The sequence below is a fragment of the Emydura macquarii genome, unplaced genomic scaffold (genome assembly GCF_026122565.2).
Source record: "Emydura macquarii macquarii isolate MOO-44397 ecotype Brisbane River unplaced genomic scaffold, CSIRO-AGI_Emac_v2 contig_1229, whole genome shotgun sequence".
In the NCBI taxonomy this organism is placed as follows: Eukaryota; Metazoa; Chordata; order Testudines; family Chelidae; genus Emydura; species Emydura macquarii.
The window spans coordinates 1,297,286-1,314,828 of record NW_027131366.1 but is presented as its reverse complement, the minus strand read 5'-3'; the positions used below and the strand labels follow the sequence as shown (position 1 = coordinate 1,314,828).

Sequence of the window (17,543 nt, the reverse complement as noted above, 5' to 3'; positions counted from 1 at the left end):
TTGAGCTTAATTTGAGCTTAAGGAGTTTGATGATTTTGTGTATAATAATAATAATTAATAATAAATATCTGAAACCCTTTCACAAGATAAATGAAAAACTTAAATGTGACTCTTCTAGAACTGCTCCAAATATGTTTAGCTATATTAAGCAGCAGTGCAATACCTGATAGAACTGTCAAGGGCTAGGGAGAAGAACTAACAATCTAGCATGACCAACACCGCTGGGTTAGTGTAAGAGGAGCACTGAAAGAAGGTGCATCTGCTGAAAAATACTCTGTTGGGGGGGGGATGGGAGAATATCATACATGTGAAACATTCTGATTGTGCCGTGACAGTTCTGGAAAATAAAGGTAGCTGTCACCCAGACATCATATGACAAGCTCCTGATGCATTTGGGTACATTTTCACAGACCAACATAATCACAGATTGTTTGAGAAGTGAGAACTATGAATTACTAACTGGTGAGAAAATTTTGAAACTGCTGACCAAAACAGAACTGAATTACTCACAACCGCATCTACTCTTAAAAAAAAAAAAAAAAAAGCCTTTTCTGCAGTTGTCATGTGAAGTTTCAGTAAACACAGGAAGGAAAGTCCTACACAGTCATACGTGGGATTGTACTGTAAGTGTATATAATTTTCCTGAAATTCTGCTTTTCTGAAAATATCATTCCAACAGAATTCTTGCTCCTGCATCCCAGCTTTATAATGCAAAGTTGGGAAGAAGCTTTGGAAGATTGATAATGACATAGTTTGCCACTTCTCCCTCAAAGAGGTCTTCTACATTTCTGGTGTAGCCTTGAAGATGTTTTTTAAAATACATATATTTATGGTACCAACTCACTATCCTTACAGCTAAGAAAAACTGGTTTGGGAACCCATCAATTCTGTTTTTAATCCACCAGAGGGGCTGCTATAAAAACATGCAGCAACTTCTGCTTGGGCTAAGTGTGCTATTACTACCTCAGCAATACTCCCATGGGTCAGGAGATTATCTTTAATGGGACATGAAGCCTCTCAATCTGGGGGAAGACAGACATGAGCCACAAACAAATTTAGGTTTTACACCACTGAACAAAATGTTTAGCTTACACTGTTAATAGAATGAATGGAAAAATGCAGCATATGAAAGTTAGTGAGTTTGCCAATCTATAAAGAAACTTTTCTAGAGAGTGTATCTTTTAAATCTTAGGGCGACTTTCTATAAAAGATGTTCCCTATTGACCTCTTGGAAAAATTGTTACTGAACATTTTCAAATAGGGAAATGGTACAAAATTATGACCATTGTAACTGTGCTGATGTCATTGCTTAAAAACATTTTATCTATTAAATTAGACTTTTTTCTGATTTCATTCAATAACAGTTCATCTAGGACAGTTCAGAGCCCAGACTATAGCAGTTCTACTTTATCTAGTTTAGACTATTGTGCCTATTCAGCAACTAATTTTACACTGTATTAAAATGACTATGGATTTGTTTATGCTGTCATTTATTACAGGACAAAAACTTGAAGGTAGCATAACGGTGATGCACCATATACCCCTCTTTGCACATCTACATAGCAAAAATACCAACATGTTGCCTCAAATAGGAGGGATTAAAAACAATCTCTTATCCATCCCCAACTCCTCCTTAAAATTTGAAAGGATTTCCTTCATAGCCACCCACAAGCAGCTGCTTTCACCCTGCCCTGAAGTCAACAAATTCTGTCTTGGCAGGATCACAGTGTTTTTAAGTGTTAGGTGCTTTGTCTAAATTATTGCCTAAAACCAGTCCTGGACTGCAAAAATATTTACATTGCATTAATCTGTCCTGACTTGTTTTGAGAGCCCTTTAGAACTCATCCCTTTGTTAGGGGCCTGCGGTAACTTGTTATCTATTAACTAAATAAAAAGAAGAAAGGAAACTCTGAAAGCAAAGTTAAGAAGCAACATGAGAAGGGTAGAAAAATCTCATGATTAATGAGGCAATGTGGTGAGTTCGACTTTATAATATCAACAAGACAAGATTTTGGCAGATGGGTCTAAGTGGCAGAAATGCAAAACTGCTTATCTTGTGAATCCATGCAGAAGTTGGACATGGTGATACTGGTCCCCTTGGACATCCAGCACACTTGAAAAGACTGAAGATCTAGTTCTGATTGCATTTTTACAGCAAAATGATCCAAATAGATGGTCTTAGTTATTCAAATACTATAAAAAGAAACAATTAATGCAGAAAAAATAAGAGGGGACTTAACTGACATGCCCACAGTTCTGAACGAAATAATAACAGAGCTAAAGTCATACATAAGAACATGAGGAGACCAACTCAAGCTAAACAAGGTTGGGGAGCTAAAGGAGTTCATGCTTCATTTCCTTTCACGGATTATTTGTGTCACAGTTTCAGGATAACTGCACCTTTGACATCCTCCAAAGTCTGTTTAAGGAATCTCAAGCCTCTAGACATCACCTGTCTGTGGGGTGGGACCCATGTCCCACTCCTTCCTAACCAGGAGGTTAGGCTTCCAGCCTTCTTGCCTTCACTGTGATTCTTCCCAAGCAGCTCTGACAAATGTCCAAACCCTGCTCTCTGTCTTCTCTCCAAGGACAATGACAGTGATTTATCAAGAAACAAATAGCCCTTTTAAAGCAGAAAACTTTTAAGGACAAAAGCATACAGAGAAAACATATACAACAACAACAGGATCTAATTGCTTTCCCAGTACCCCCAACTATAGCCCTCTGGAGACCCTGGCAGGTTCTGTTCTTTCCAACCCTTAGGAAGATGGAGTCTCCTCTTAGACAAAAGTTCATGTCTATTTGTTAATCAAAAAGAAAACACCCCGTCAAGTTAAATTCAACATTTGATACCAAAATGCTTGCTTTGTCTCCCAGCTTCCTGAAAAAAGGTAAAACCAGTCACTGCTTCTTTTCCCCATGAGGTCAAACCTCAAAAGGTTAGGTATCTTCATAACCAGCTTTGGGATTTTGAATTAATCAGCCCCTCTCCCCTTCACCCTCCCATTAAGCCAGGAACACACAAATAAAAAAAGTCTGGATATTCCATGGACCTATATCATCTGGCCTTTCTTAATATAATGGAAGTTTTCATGTTTTCAAGGGCATAACCATATCACAAACATATAGATAACTATACATTAAATACTGTACAGTCTTTTCAAGATAGTGCTGCATTAGTCAGATCTGTCACAACTTGCATTGCCAGGGACAACATAAAGGGGGGAAAATGTATGTAGAAGAAGAATCTTTTGCCTAAATTTCCATAAGTAGCCTGTGATTTTGAGAGCCTCAGATTTGGAGTACCCAACTTGAGATACATTAAGGGGGTCTACTTTTCAGAAGGCAAGTGTTCAGCCGTTCTGAAAATCAGACCTCTTTTGGATGTCTCAAGTAGGGCACTCCAAAATAGAGGCGACCAAAACCACTAGTCATTTCTTAAAACATAGGCCTAAAAGTGTCTATATAAAAATGGCAGCACCTTACTCAGTAGAACTGCTCCTATATTTAGTCATATGTGCTGATTTCAGTGATAGAAATACATTCTAAGGGATTCAGATTTAAGGTTCTGATTATGACCCAGCTCTACTAATTAGCTTACTGAAACTTCCCTCCATATGCCAGTGTTAGAAGCATAGACCTAAGATACTTTTATGCCCCCATTACTGCAATATCTGAACACCTCACAGTCTTTTAACGTATTTATGTTTAGAAACCCCACTGTAAGGAGAACTACAGCACAAAGAGACTAAGTAAGTGATTTGCCCCAAGTCTCACAAAAATCTATGGTAGAGAAGGAAATTGAATCTGTATTTCTCAGATTAATGCCCTAACCACTGGGCAATCATTATATGAGACAAAAGATAATGAATGTCCTACCTCTTTTGGTTTGTAGGTCTATGGACCTATTCAGCATTGTTAAAACAAATATAGGTTGTGAAAGCAAATGTAGGGGGAAAAGTCCCCAAGTCACATTCATCCTATAACAAGATCTGATGGATTTTCTAGTTCCAAATTACAGATTACAAGTGATGTTCTTGGTGCTCATCACATCTGGAAAATCAGGTGTCTCAATTTGGGGATCTAAAATCAGTAGTCATTTCTTGACAATTTTGCCCTAAATGATTCAGTCGTAGTTACACAAAAAGACTGAATCCTAGTACAGTGTCCTATGCATCAGAGAGCCCATCCATCCCCTCTGTAGAGATGGTCTGAGGCTGAGTTATAGATGTTATAAGAATAAGAACTTTATATTTCCTAACTTTTGTGCAATTAACATTAATTTTGCATTTGTGTGGACTTTTTCCTAATTAAATTCCTCATTTTGTTTTTCAAATTTTAGGAAAATAGAGGTAGGGAAGATATCCACATTATTTTAATTTTTATTCCTGGTGTGCTGCCCAAAGAGGATTCCTGGCCTGAAGGGACCAAAGAAGCCAGAAGTAGGGGTATTCAGACTTTAGTCTCTGATGAAATTGCTGATACAGGTGCCATTTGGGATGGTGGTTGCAATAACAATTGTGCATTAGGTACTAGATTGAAATCACCCATTCATAGCACACAGACCACCAAACACCCATCAACTGCTAACCACTTTTAGACACACATTGTTCAGATTTAGAATTGATCCTAGAATTGAAAGGATCAGCAATCCATTTTAAAAATAATCTCTTGACTTCCCCTCACCAAGAAATAACTTTAAGAAAGATATAGCAGAACTGGGGCCTGTATACCAGCAATCATCTTTCAGGATAGTATAGTAAGGTTGAGAGAATGTCTATGTAAGATCAATGCTGTACTGAAATCCTAGGTTCTAAAGCTGTGTCTACACTAGAACTGCAACATACTAACATACTCATCAGAACAGGTTAAAATAAAAAAAGTTATGGCAGCAGTCACTAAAATGGCACTGTTACACATAAGAACCTAGATCATCCATATTGGGTGACATCAATGGTCCATCTAACCCAGTATCCTGTTTTCCAACAGTGGCCAATTCCCGGTGCTTCAGAGGGAATGAACAGAAAAGGCAATAATTAAGTGATCTATCTCCTGTTGTCCAGTCCCAGCTTCTGGCAAACAGAGGCTAGGGACACTCAGAGCATGATGTTGCATCCCTGCCCATCCTTGCTAATAGCCAATGATGGACCTATCCTCCAGGAATGTATCAAGTTCTTCTTTTATCCATGTTACAGTTTTGGCCTTCACAACATCCCCTGGCAAGGAGTTCCACAGGTTGACTGTGTGTTATGTGAAGAAGTTCTTCCTTTTGTGTGTTTTAAACCCAATGCCTATTAATTTCATTGGGTGACCCCTAGTTCTTGTGTTATGTGTAAGAGTAAATAATATTTCCTTATTCATTTTCTCCACACCAGTCAAGATTTTATAGATCACTATCATATCCCCTGTTAGTCATCTCTTTTCCAAGCCAAAAAGTCCCAGTGTTTTTAATCTCACCTCATATGGAAGCTGTTCCATATCTTTAATAATTTTTGTTGCCTCTCTCTTTATCTTTTCCAATTCCAATATATCTTTTTCGAGATGGTGTGACCAGATCTGTGCGCACTATTCAAGATGTGGGTATACCATGAATTTATATAGTGGAATTATGATATTTTCTGTCTTAGTATCTATCCCTTTCCTAATGGTTCCTAACATTCTGTTAGGATTTTTTTTTTGACTGCCGCTGCACATTGAGCAGATGTTTTCAGAGAACAATCCTCAATGACTCCAAGATCTCCTTCTTGGGTTACAACAGCTAATTTAGACCCCATCATTTTATATGTAGAGTTGGGATTATGTTTTCCAATGTGCATTACTTTGCATTTATCAACATTGAATTTCATCTGCCATTTTGTTGCCCAGTCATCCAGTTTAGTGAGATCCCCTTTATACAGTCTGCTTTGGATTTAACTATCCTGAGTAATTTTGTATCATCTACAAATTTTGCCACCTCACTGTTTACCCCTTTTTACAGATCATTTATGAATATGTTGAACAGTACTGGTTCCAGTATAGATCCCTGAGGGACACCACTGTTTACCTCTCTCCATTGTGAAAACTGTCCATTTATTCTTACCCTTTGTTTCCTATCTTTTAACTAGCTACTGATCCATGAGAGGACCTTCCTTCATATCCCATGACTGCTTACTTTGCTTAAGAGCCTTTGGTGAGGGACCTTGTCAAAGGCTTTCTGAAACTCCAAGTGCATTGTATCCATTGGATCATCCTTGTCCACATGCTTGTTGATCCCCTCAAAGAATTATAATGGATTGGTGAGGCATGATTTCCCTTTACAGAAGCTATGTTGACTCTTCCCCAACAAATCATGTTCATCTATGTGTCTGATAATTTTGTTCTTTACTATAATTTCAACCAATTTTCCTGGTACTGAAGTTAGTCTTACTGGCCTGTAATTTCCAGGATCACCTCTCGAGTCTTTTTTACACATTACCTATCCTCCAGTCATCTGGTACAGAAACTAATTTAAATGAGAAGTTACATAACACAGTTAGTAGTTCTGCAATATTTGAGTTCCTTCAAAACTCTTGAGTGAATACCATCTGGTCCTGGTGATTTATTACTGTTTAAATTATGAATTAGTTCCAAAACCTCCACTAATGACACCTCAGTCTGGGACAGTTCCTCAGATTTGTCACCTAAAAAGGCTTAAAAAATCTCTTTCTTGGTATGCAAGCAAATGGTTAGTCTTGGGAAAAAATCCTGGGTGATCGTTGGTTTTCTATGCAGATAACTTTTAGGGGAGGCATGGTAAGCAGCAAGGGTGTTCGCTGTCTACCTTAATCTCTCTCAGAGAGTCAACTCCTGAGGGAGAGCTGCTCGCTAAGAACCAGGCCTTGGTGTTTGGGTTGAAATCCCTGAAAGTGGGAGTAGTCTGCAGAATGTTTGTGACCACTTCTGTTCCAGGACTGGTGTGTATATCTGTAAATGAAACACATTGCATTGAAATTATACTCAGATTTCATGTTACTGATTTCTCCTCCAGCACTGAGCTGACCTGCAAGGCTTTGAGATCTGCTACCGCTTAACACATGATTTATGTGACACAGTAGCTTTCTACATAGCACAGGTATGTGTCAATGAGATTTGTGCATGTACGTTTATTAATCTTTATAATGTTTATATCTGTACTTTTTGGGAAAATCTGGACAGTTCTTCCATAAAGCCTTAGCACAGGCGAGTGTGCTCAAAGCATATATGCGCAAAGAATGGTATCAGCATCGTGTTGGCCAATGCACATTAGAATGTGCTGCTGCACAAAGTTGAGGAGGAGAACTGGCCAAACCAGTTGCACAGGCATTGTTAGGTTACCATCACATTGCAATAAATAAAGTGTACTAAACTGGTTAAAGGAAAACAACCTTGGCCCATGTAAATTATTGGCAAAGGAGATATGTAGTTTGCTGCCGGTTACTAGCAAATATTATCCATGTTGTGTGTGAACAAAATACAGATGTGTTGAGTTCACAAATACTTGCGTTTCCATTAACCTGGAATCTAGAGAAATGGACAGTGTGTTTTAAATGGTGGTTTATCTAAAGAAAACAAGCACACACAAAAATAAGTCTAAAGGTTAAAAATGATATCTTTCAAGGAAGGGCTGTTCATAAACAAACAATAACTCCACTTACAATAGAGTTCCAATTTAAAAAAAAATCCCATGGGAACAAGGAAATGGGCAAAAATAGGCTCATCATCCTTATCAGTTATAAGGTATATATAATCACAGGTTCTAGTTCATCAGCAATTTTCATATCTTTAACGTATTTACCACATCCTGTAAAGTCAAACACAGATTTTGGAATATGTTCCTCTCCATATGATTCTCTAAATTTGTCCTCCATTCAACTGTTCCTAACTCCCGTTTTTTTCTGCCTTTTTGCATTTCAGGCAATCATAACAGTGCTCAGATCTAATCGATAGACTTCATGAACTTCAAACAATACATTTTTTGGCAATTCCAGCTTTCTTCTACACAGAACTACTAGCAAAATAAAGCAATTTATAATATCATTGTGGACACACACTCGCAGATCCTTAAGACAGTCTGGATGCCCAAATAGTTACAGCCATGAAAAATGCTCTTTTCCATCCAGGGCTTATAAGAAGATTCCATCTTCTTCCTATTAGAGTCAGGCTTAGTCAACACAACCCACACATTTTTACCTCCAGACTTGATTATTGAAATTCTTTGCATTCCGGTATGAAATTGCTAGATGTAAAAAGGCTTCATAAAACAGCAGCTGTTCCGCATAGCAACACAAGGTATGTCTACATTGCATAATCCTTTCAGTGGCATAATGGATACACACACTACATTCCCCCCCAGCACAAGTGTAAATAGCAGTGTAGACGCTGAGACACTGCTTAGACAAGCAGAGTAAAGACCCTCCTGAACCTTCTGGGTATGTACGTATGTGAGTATGTACCCTACAGGGCTCTCTACTCACTCAAGCAGTGCCTCCCCTCTGCTGGATCCTATTCCCCACTGCAGAAAAGACTCCTGTAACAGGGGCAAATGGCTCCAGCAGTGGAGAGTTGCCAGTGCCTTTCCCCACTGCAGTGAAAGACTCCAGCAGTGGGGAAAGGCTCTGGAAGGAGGGAGGCAGTGAGGAAAGGCTCTGGCAGCTCTCAGCCACTAAACCATTTCCTACTGCCTCCTCCTACCAAAGCCTTTCACTGACACATGTAGCTACACACCACAATGTGGACATAGCCTGCCTTTCACTCCGGTGTGTAGCTATGTGCACCCATAAGAGGTGTGCTGTGTAGACATAGCCACAGATCACCAAAAGGACAAATGGAGAAATGGTCTGAAGTAAACAGATGAAATTCAATAAGGACAAATGCAAAGTACTCCACGTAGGAAGGGACAAGCAACTGCACACATACAAAATAGGAAATGACTGCCTAGGAAGGAGTTCTGTGGAAAGGTATCTGGGGGTCATAGTGGACCACAAGATAATATGAGTCAATACTGTTGCCAAAAATGCAAACAGCATTCTGGGATGTATTAGCAGGAATGTTGTAAGCAAGACACAAGAAGTAATTCTTCCACTCTACTCCGTGCTGATTAGGCCTCAGTGGGAGTATTGTGTCCAGTTCTGGGTGCCACATTTCAGGAAAGATGTGGACAAATTGGAAAAAGTCCAGAGAAAAGTGACAGAAATTATTAAAGGTCTTGAAAACGTGACCTATGAGGGAAGATTGAAAAAATTGGGTTTGTTTAGTCTGGAGAAGAGAAGACTGAGGGGATTGGACTAGAAGACCTCTCATGGTCCTTTCTAGCCCTACAATTCTGTGATTCTATGAAAAGCACTTAGCTTTCTTCCTAACAACCTGTTGAATACTGTGTCAAAGTAAATTTTTCTGTCCTCATTGACAAAGCCTTTCATAGAATTGATACAAGTAACTGTCTCATCCTGTGTGATTGTGACTTTCCGTGACAGTTGCATTCCAGTGGAACAATAGTGCTGTCACCCTCAAGAATGAGAGATTCCTGCATGCAGAGATAGAACTTTCTTGGTGAGTGGCTATAGATTTGGAATTCATTCCTGGAAGATATCACCATGGTTAAAAACGTCAGCATATTCAGAATAGAATGTCAACCCCACTTCTTTGAGCCCACTTTCCCACAATACTGCCAGCAAAAGAAAAAAGAAATTGGTCTCTACTGATTGGAAAGGGAAAATTTTTTTTAAAAATCTTATACATAAAATTCATAATTTTGAAAGATGTTCAGGTACAATGGAGATGAGCACTAAAAGTGGTAAAACAAAATTCAAAATTTGAAAATTGTGATTGAAAAAGGAGTTTTTTGTGAAAATTTTCACCAAACAATTCAGCCTGTTTTTCAATCATATTTAAAGAGCATTGTATGAGAATCTAGATAGATGCCATCTTTTTAATTCCATGTAATTTAACATTAAGTTGTATCCTGTGGGTAGACAGCATTAATAATTATCCTTCTCAGAGCATTACTGTGAGCAGTCATAAGCTTTTTCCAACAAATACAGCACACACACACAAAAAAAACCCATGCATATGCTTGGGTGTGGGTGAAATACCTAAATCCTCAGCTATCATTTCAACTCTTGAGTCTTCTGATGTCTGACAAAAGGAAAACACTCTTCATTTTGAGATCTTGCTATTTTTTTTTACCTGTCATTCATCAGTTTTTGTCCTCTAACTTTTCTCTCTATCAGCATATAGAATGGCAGGCATTGTTTCCTGTTTGCATGAATAATACATCAGTACTGTAATTCTTTGATGGAGGAGAGAAAATAGAAAGAGGAAATAAGCACTGAAGATAATGCAGGAAAAGTTTAATCATCATCAATTATGGGAAAGAGAAGAAAGAATTAGGAGTGAAGACAGGAAAGGAAAGAAGATGTAACAATAGCAACAGAAAGTTATGCTTTTAAATATATTAAATTGATTTCCACTATGTTACAATTAAATAAAATACATAGGAAACATTATACAACTGTTTTATTACTTTAAACTGTAAGAGATGTGGCTTTGGAGGAGTATTGTGACACAAGTGATTTCTACCTTGGCTAGTGGGTGGAAAATAAATATTTTTAAAGCTCTACATTTGGCCATCTGAGAGACCGTATCTAAGGGCTGGAGGAAGGGTCCTCTCAGGGTTAGAGTCATTGCTGGCTTGCACCTTGAGTAGCTATTTAACTGTAATGTAGCTAGAGTTAAGGTTGCCTGACACTCTCCTTTTATTCAGTCGCTTATAATTTTGCCAAGCTTTTAGTCATTTAGTTTATAATTTTCCATATTAGGCACCTGCCTCAGGTTGAATGTTTTTGGAAACTTCCAGATAAAATAGTTCAGTCATTTCTGAGAACAAAATTGGGGGAAAACAGGTTTTTTGCCCACGTTAAAAAAAAATTCTTATAACCATTTAACTGAAAAGTCTAGAACCTTCATCTTTTGGAGCAGTAACTTGAAATTTGGCAAGGTCGTAGAGTTTAGAAATGTCTTTTGCTGTCCCAATGAAAGGCACCCAAATTTGGTCAAGCTGCAAATCTCCAAAAATTTTAGTTTGCACATGCTCAGTAGATGCTTGTGAAAGTTTGGAAGTTCAATTACCTGAAGATTTCATCTGCCCTGTGGATGCCTCATCTCAACACAGCTTCTACATGCTGACTGCACTGAGTATGCACCATCCCTACAGTGTGACTGAGCATGTTCCAGCCTGGGGATTCAGGGACTGAGCAGGACTTTCCCTGCAGTTGCTCTTCTTTGTGCCTCAGTTCTTTATCTGTAATATGGGAATAATATCACCTAGTCTCACAAGGGTGTGGTGAAGATAAAAGTCAGTAATATTTGTGAAACATGCTGAGAACATTCACAGAGAAGGTCATGAGGAAATTCCTAAGCTTTTATTCAGTTCAGGCTTTGGATGATGTGTGGGAAATAAGGTCAGGGGCCAGACTACGAATGATGAGGATAAAAAGAAATATTGAATAGTTAGTCAGTGAGCATAGTCCATCCCAAGCACTGAATGAGGCAGGGATACTATGGAAGAATATGTGATCATGAAATTAAAGACTGCATCATAAGGCACGCACACAGGAGGGAAGAGAGTGAATTAAGATTGCATAAGCAGCCTTAATTCTGTATTTCCTAACTTTTAAGTGCCAGAATTTGCAACCTTAATGTTTTTTTAGTATATTTTTTGTATGTAATTTGTCATGTGCTTATAGAAGTCTGTATGTTTAGATACATTGAGCAAGGGAAACTGCTAATTTCCTCCGTATATTTACATATCATAACTGATTTTCACAAAAAAAGTTCATATTAAAATGCTATCTCTATCATCAAACAGCGTCTTGTCATGAAAACAGAAAAACTGAATTTGCTCAAGATGGAAATTGGTCATTTCCAAAGAGAAATGAGTTTTCCACCTGTGAAAACTACCCCATTTTCATATAAAATTCAAAACTGAAACAAAAAAATGATTTTTTTTTTGTGAACACATGAAAATATGACTTTTGCTTTGTTAGCAGTAACACTGTTACAACACTGTTACTATGGTGTGCATTCACTAGCTCTATGGTTTATATCACCTTAGTAAGGCATGCTGTAATATCGAATTTGAATTTGTACAAATTCTTGATAGACATTACATATATTTTTAAGAATAAAAGAAGGGGATTAGAATTTCTATATGTAGGGTCAGAGTCTAATCTTTAATGCAAAGCCACATCTGAATCTCTCAGATTCTGAGGTGGCAGATAGATACAAAAATTCAATTAGAGACTTTCAAACAAAGTGCAATATGTGCTGATTATCAGATTAGAATCTGGACTCTAATGAGGGAATGGTAGGCATCTGTTAAGATTTCAATTGAGTTTAATGAAGCCATGATCCCTTTCTGGTATCATTACATATTCCCCCAGCCAGCCTGACTGGCACAGGGGCTGATGCTCTGAAGTAGCTGTTGGGACAGTACACAGGAGGAAAACTATAAATATTTAAATGAAAAAACACACTGCAAAATCTAAAAATAAAACTAACAAAACCCCCAAAAAACACACAGTGACAAGTGTGGCAATATCCTGCAAAATCCTGGACAAACCTTATTGAATTAAGTTAAACTTTAGTCCATTAAGTTTAAATATATTAGGAGCTCGTATTAAAAATGCAGATGTTTATGCGTCATTGTAGAATTGTATATAACTTGTTTGGAGAAATAACTAACGTAAATCTCGGGAAGCGTTATGAGCTTCAAAGGACTTTTTTAAACTATGGGCTCAGACAAGAATGAACTTCTTAGTTGAGTAGGTTTCCTACGAAATACTTGGGAGGAGGGAAATGCAAATGCTCATCTCCAAACATGATGTTTTGAAGCTTTGCCTTGGGGAGGGGAACTTTGTCTACGAATTACCTATCCCCAGGATCAAAAGTCCCAAATGACATAAAGGAGAACCTCAGAGATTCATGGGTGTTCTTGTTCTGAGCAACAGGAGTTATGAATTTGTAACAGGGGATAACCCCTGACTGGGATTTGAAGAACTGTTCACTGGCCAGAGTCCTTGTTAGAGTCAAGGGTGATCTCTGCTAAGTTTATTAGTAAAGGTGAAGTTTTTATTGTTTTTACTATGTTTTCTCTGTAATGTTTTTTACCTTAAGAGAATAAATGTGCATGCTTAGAAAAAAAGCTGTGTGGTAACTTAACTTTGACAATTTCCCTTTTTACCATCTCTGGAGAGACAAATAAACCAGGCCTGCTTAGGCCATCTGACTTTGCTGGGGAAATCACAGTGTAGGCAGAGAGCTATGCGGCCTGGAATTATCCCAGTCAGGAGACAGAGAGACATGTGTCTCTGCCCAAGAGAGGTGACAGAGGGAGCCAGAAGCCTATGAGTGGGTGCCCTTGCTAAATCATAGAGGGGGAACACAGGTGTAGTTGCCCTGATTATTGGGAGCTGCTCAGAATGTAAGTGGACCAAGTATAATCAGTGTTGGTGCAAATTCTACCCTTTCACCATGAAAGGGGTGATTACAAAGGTCACTCACCATGTTGGCGAAATTTGAATGTAAGCAAAATTCACATTGTAACCTGTGTCGCAGTTTCAGGGTTAATTGTACCTTTGACCCTCCTGTGATGCTCCTGAAGGTGACATGAGAGCCTGAGTACCAACCCCAGGGCAGAGTGTTAAAAAACAGGGCATAGACCCTAAATTGGTTGTGAGTTCTAATGATTTCACCAACCAACTGCACCAAGTCCAAACTTCACAAGCACTTTAACAGACTTAACATGGAATAATAGACAGACCCCTTGGGTACTTCAGCCTGTTTTGCCACCCAGGTGAGCTTAGCTCTAGGATAGATGGCCCCTTACACCAAGAATCACAGCAACATTCAGGTTATTCCTAATCCCAAAGGGACCAGTCACTTACCTCAGGTCAGTTGGTTTTAGCTCTCACACCAAATGCTGGTAGCCAATCCTACAATAAACTTTATGAAGATTTATTAAATAGAAAAAGGAAAGTACAGAGTTATTTACAAGGTTAAAGCAAGCAAACGGACACACGAATGAGTTAACTTTAAATTTCAAAGGTAGTATACGTTTTTATAATCAATAAGCTCTATTTGTCCTTTAGGACTAACTCAGGCTAAGCAGCTGGGTCACTTGCTTATGCCTAGAACACCTTGTCCTACTTCCTTCCCCCCACCGCCAAGTCCAACCAGCATAGAAATCTTTAGTTCCTTTGGTTTGTGGGTTTTATTCCCCTCACCTGCCATATGCTCTGAGCTGCAGACTCAGCTGATGGGAACAGATCACTTGCATGACTCATCTTCATGGGGAGGATTGCAAAACAACAATAAGAGTCTTTAGTCCTTTTGCCGACATGACAGTTTCTCAATCCTGACATAAGACATTTCCAGTTGCAAAATCCAACCATAGCCCATCTGATATCACTACTGGATCTCCTCTTTCAGGAGCAACATAACAATTTCTGTAGAAGTGCAGCTCTTCACAATAATTAATGTTCTTCTTTTGGATGGCGATTCATGCAGTCACAGAGGCTCACACTACACTTGCTCAAATATTACAATTTGAAATATGAATATTACAAGTGAAATTAATACATGTAGCAACTCAAGAATTTGACAGAGTCCAAACACTAAACACTTCCTTAAAATTCTAATATCCATCCTACTAAAAGTAACCCACAAGAGAGCCACACAGATTCCTTCTATGTATCTGTTAGTGTCCACTTGAGACATTGGGACCTTGGCAAGAGCTGGCGCCTGGTCTGCCAGCATCACACCCCTCTCATGGTCTTCCTCATCGGCACCCTCTTAGGGTTTCCAGCTCTCAGCTGTCACCTCTCTAAGGCAGAGACCTGAGTCTCTCTCTTTATCCTGATCAGAGGTTTAAGTTTGCAACTTTGCATCCCTCTGCACCTCACTGTGGTTTGCCAGCAGGTCGAACCAGGATCCAGCTCTCTCTCTAGGTTAATCTCTCCGTAGGATCTAGAACAGTGTACATCTGTTACCAACCAGCCTTCAGAAAGGAAACTGCACTTATTCTTCAGGTAAAAAGCATTATAGAAAACATAAAAATTAATTAAAAGTTCCTATACATATGCTAAAAGCATGGTTACCCCAACTCCAACCTAGGACTCTGGTTGGTGTCAGTCCTTTAAACCCCACAGTTGGGTTTGCTCACTTGGTTACAAATCCATCTCAGTGTTTAGGTCAGGAACAAGACCCGTGATTGGACTGTTCAGCTATTTCTTTATACAACTTGGGTCTTTGATCACCAGTCTCTAGGACCCAGCCACTGGCTTCTCTCTCTAAGGCATAGTTTCAAAAGGCTGGGATTGGCATAAGCAGAGTTATGGAATTTGCACTCCCCAAGGATTCTCACACTTTACACTTATTGTCCCAAAGTCCATGTCCCAAAGGCACATCTCAGTATAGTCTTTTGAACTCCTTACACTTCCCAGGATTTACATCTTTCACAACCTGATCACCATACTCCTCCAGAGCATTCAGAAAGGAATTAATTTTCCAGGTTTGATGACCTAAAGAAAACTGTCTTTATGGTTTCTACAAGAACTGCAAGTGGCTGTAAAATCTATATTTCTATTGAACAATGGCTTATAGATGTATAGCACAGAGAGAGAGCTAAATCTAGTGGTTTCATGCAACGCTTTGAAACAGGTTTTTAATATGAAAAAATTATCCTGTTTTTACAACTTTCCTGGAGCTGGGTATGGTACTATCTGATGAGTGTATCCCCTTCACAAAACCTGTTAGGTTAACCATTACTAATTCTAATATTTCTGTAGTAGAAAGTGAGAGCCTGAGACATGAGGCCTGAGGCCTAAGCTAAAGTAATGGTCAAGCCCTGATGTTAGAAAGCAAAGTTAGCAGAAATCATGCTGTGAATGCTGGCAGACTCACAATAACTCGCAAACACAAACATTCCTAAAGAAGCATGAGGTACACAACATTCACGCAAGCACATTCCAGAAAGGAATTAGAACATCCCAATGCTCCAAAGATAATGAGGACATAATAACCCCTCAGAATGACAATATGATGGCTAGAGATATTTTGGTCGAACCATCCGGTACAAGGCAAAAGGTGATATCTTACCTCATCAGAGGGTGGCACCTACACATGTCAGAGGGCAGTACACAGTGTATAAAGAAGGGTCTCAAAGGGAGTGTCTTGGTTAGGCCAAAGGGGAAACAGAAAGTCCTGCCATTTATTCAGCTGGTCCATTATAACAGGCATACATATGTTAGTGGTCCTATAGAGTCTGCGGGATATTAGGACAGTGCTTTGTCTACAATAAACCTGGCCTGGTGGCTTCATTACTGAAATGGATCTCTGGTCTTATTGAATAATCCAATCATGGAGTGGTGTCTCAGTTATCTGCGCAGAGCTGGGAAAGCATACACAGTGGGAGCACTCACACACAGCCAACAACTGACAACAACTTCTAATCAGCAGTCTTTTGGTTGAACAGTGCTATGAACATTTACCAGGGCTATGAGGGGGCCTCATTTTGTAAAGTGTTTTCCTCCCTTTTATGCCTCTGCTATATATTAAGCAGCTAGTGGATCACAGAAGTTAGAGATAATAAAACATATTAGATGGAAGCTTTCTTCCAGAAATGTCAGTGCTTGACAAGAGGAAGTAGTAGGTTGTAACAGGTTGGCTGGAAACTCCCTAACTTGGTATCAGGTAGCTGTCTGGCTGGTTAAATTAGTTCTGCTGACTTTTGAGGCAGCTGGCTTCTTACGCAATCTGGTTATAAGGGAGGTGGGAGTGGTTTTTGGGGGTAGAGAAGATCTAGATTGTGGGCTGAGTGGTCCTGAGAGAGGACCCAAATTCCAGGAAAGGGAAGAATTTGGATTCTACGTTGTATCAGAAGAGTAGGTTAGGAAAGGAGCTTGCACTCCCAGTTATTAAAAAGACAGTACATTTGATATCAGTCAAAAGATTTGGACATGCATCAGTGGCTGAAAATTACTGTAAAACTTCTGTGTGAGTCAGTAAAAAAGAAGGATTTTTCTGTAAAAATCAATATGGATTTCATCTGATCTGAGGATTTTGGTAGATTACATGCTAGCTTTTAGGACTGAAGCAATTGTGATAAGGACTTCCAACACTACTCATGCATCTAAAAGATTCTTGTTCCTGAGACACCCTTCACATTCTTTGCCTAACAGTTCAGCTAAAAATAAAAGACAGTATTACAGCTCCCCCAAAGATTACCTGGAGTTGACTCCATTAGATAACTTAAGTAGTGTGAACAGGTTACGATAAAGGGTTTATTTTTATTCTTAGAGTTCTGCATGGCAGCAGGTTCAAAACAAACAGCAGGAAGTACTTCTTCACACTCTGTACAGCTAACCTGTGGAATTCATTGCCTGTGGATGTTGTGAAGGCCAAAACTATAACTGGATTCAAAAAATAATTAGATAAGTTAAACGAGGATAGGTCCATCAATAGCTATTAGCCAAGATGGTCAGGGATGC

At 39.0% G+C, this 17,543-nt stretch overlaps 1 long non-coding RNA gene across 1 annotated transcript in view; it reads left to right on the top strand.

Moving 5' to 3' along the window:
* LOC137152463 (uncharacterized) overlaps positions 1–8,020 on the top strand; it is a 48,772-nt gene extending 40,752 nt beyond the window's left edge. Inside the window, exons 2-3 of the long non-coding RNA XR_010919521.1 lie at positions 7,007–7,090; positions 7,912–8,020. This is a non-coding gene — a long non-coding RNA (uncharacterized lncRNA). The remainder of the gene's footprint in view (positions 1–7,006; positions 7,091–7,911) is intronic.
* The last annotated feature ends 9,523 nt before the right edge of the window (positions 8,021–17,543 follow it).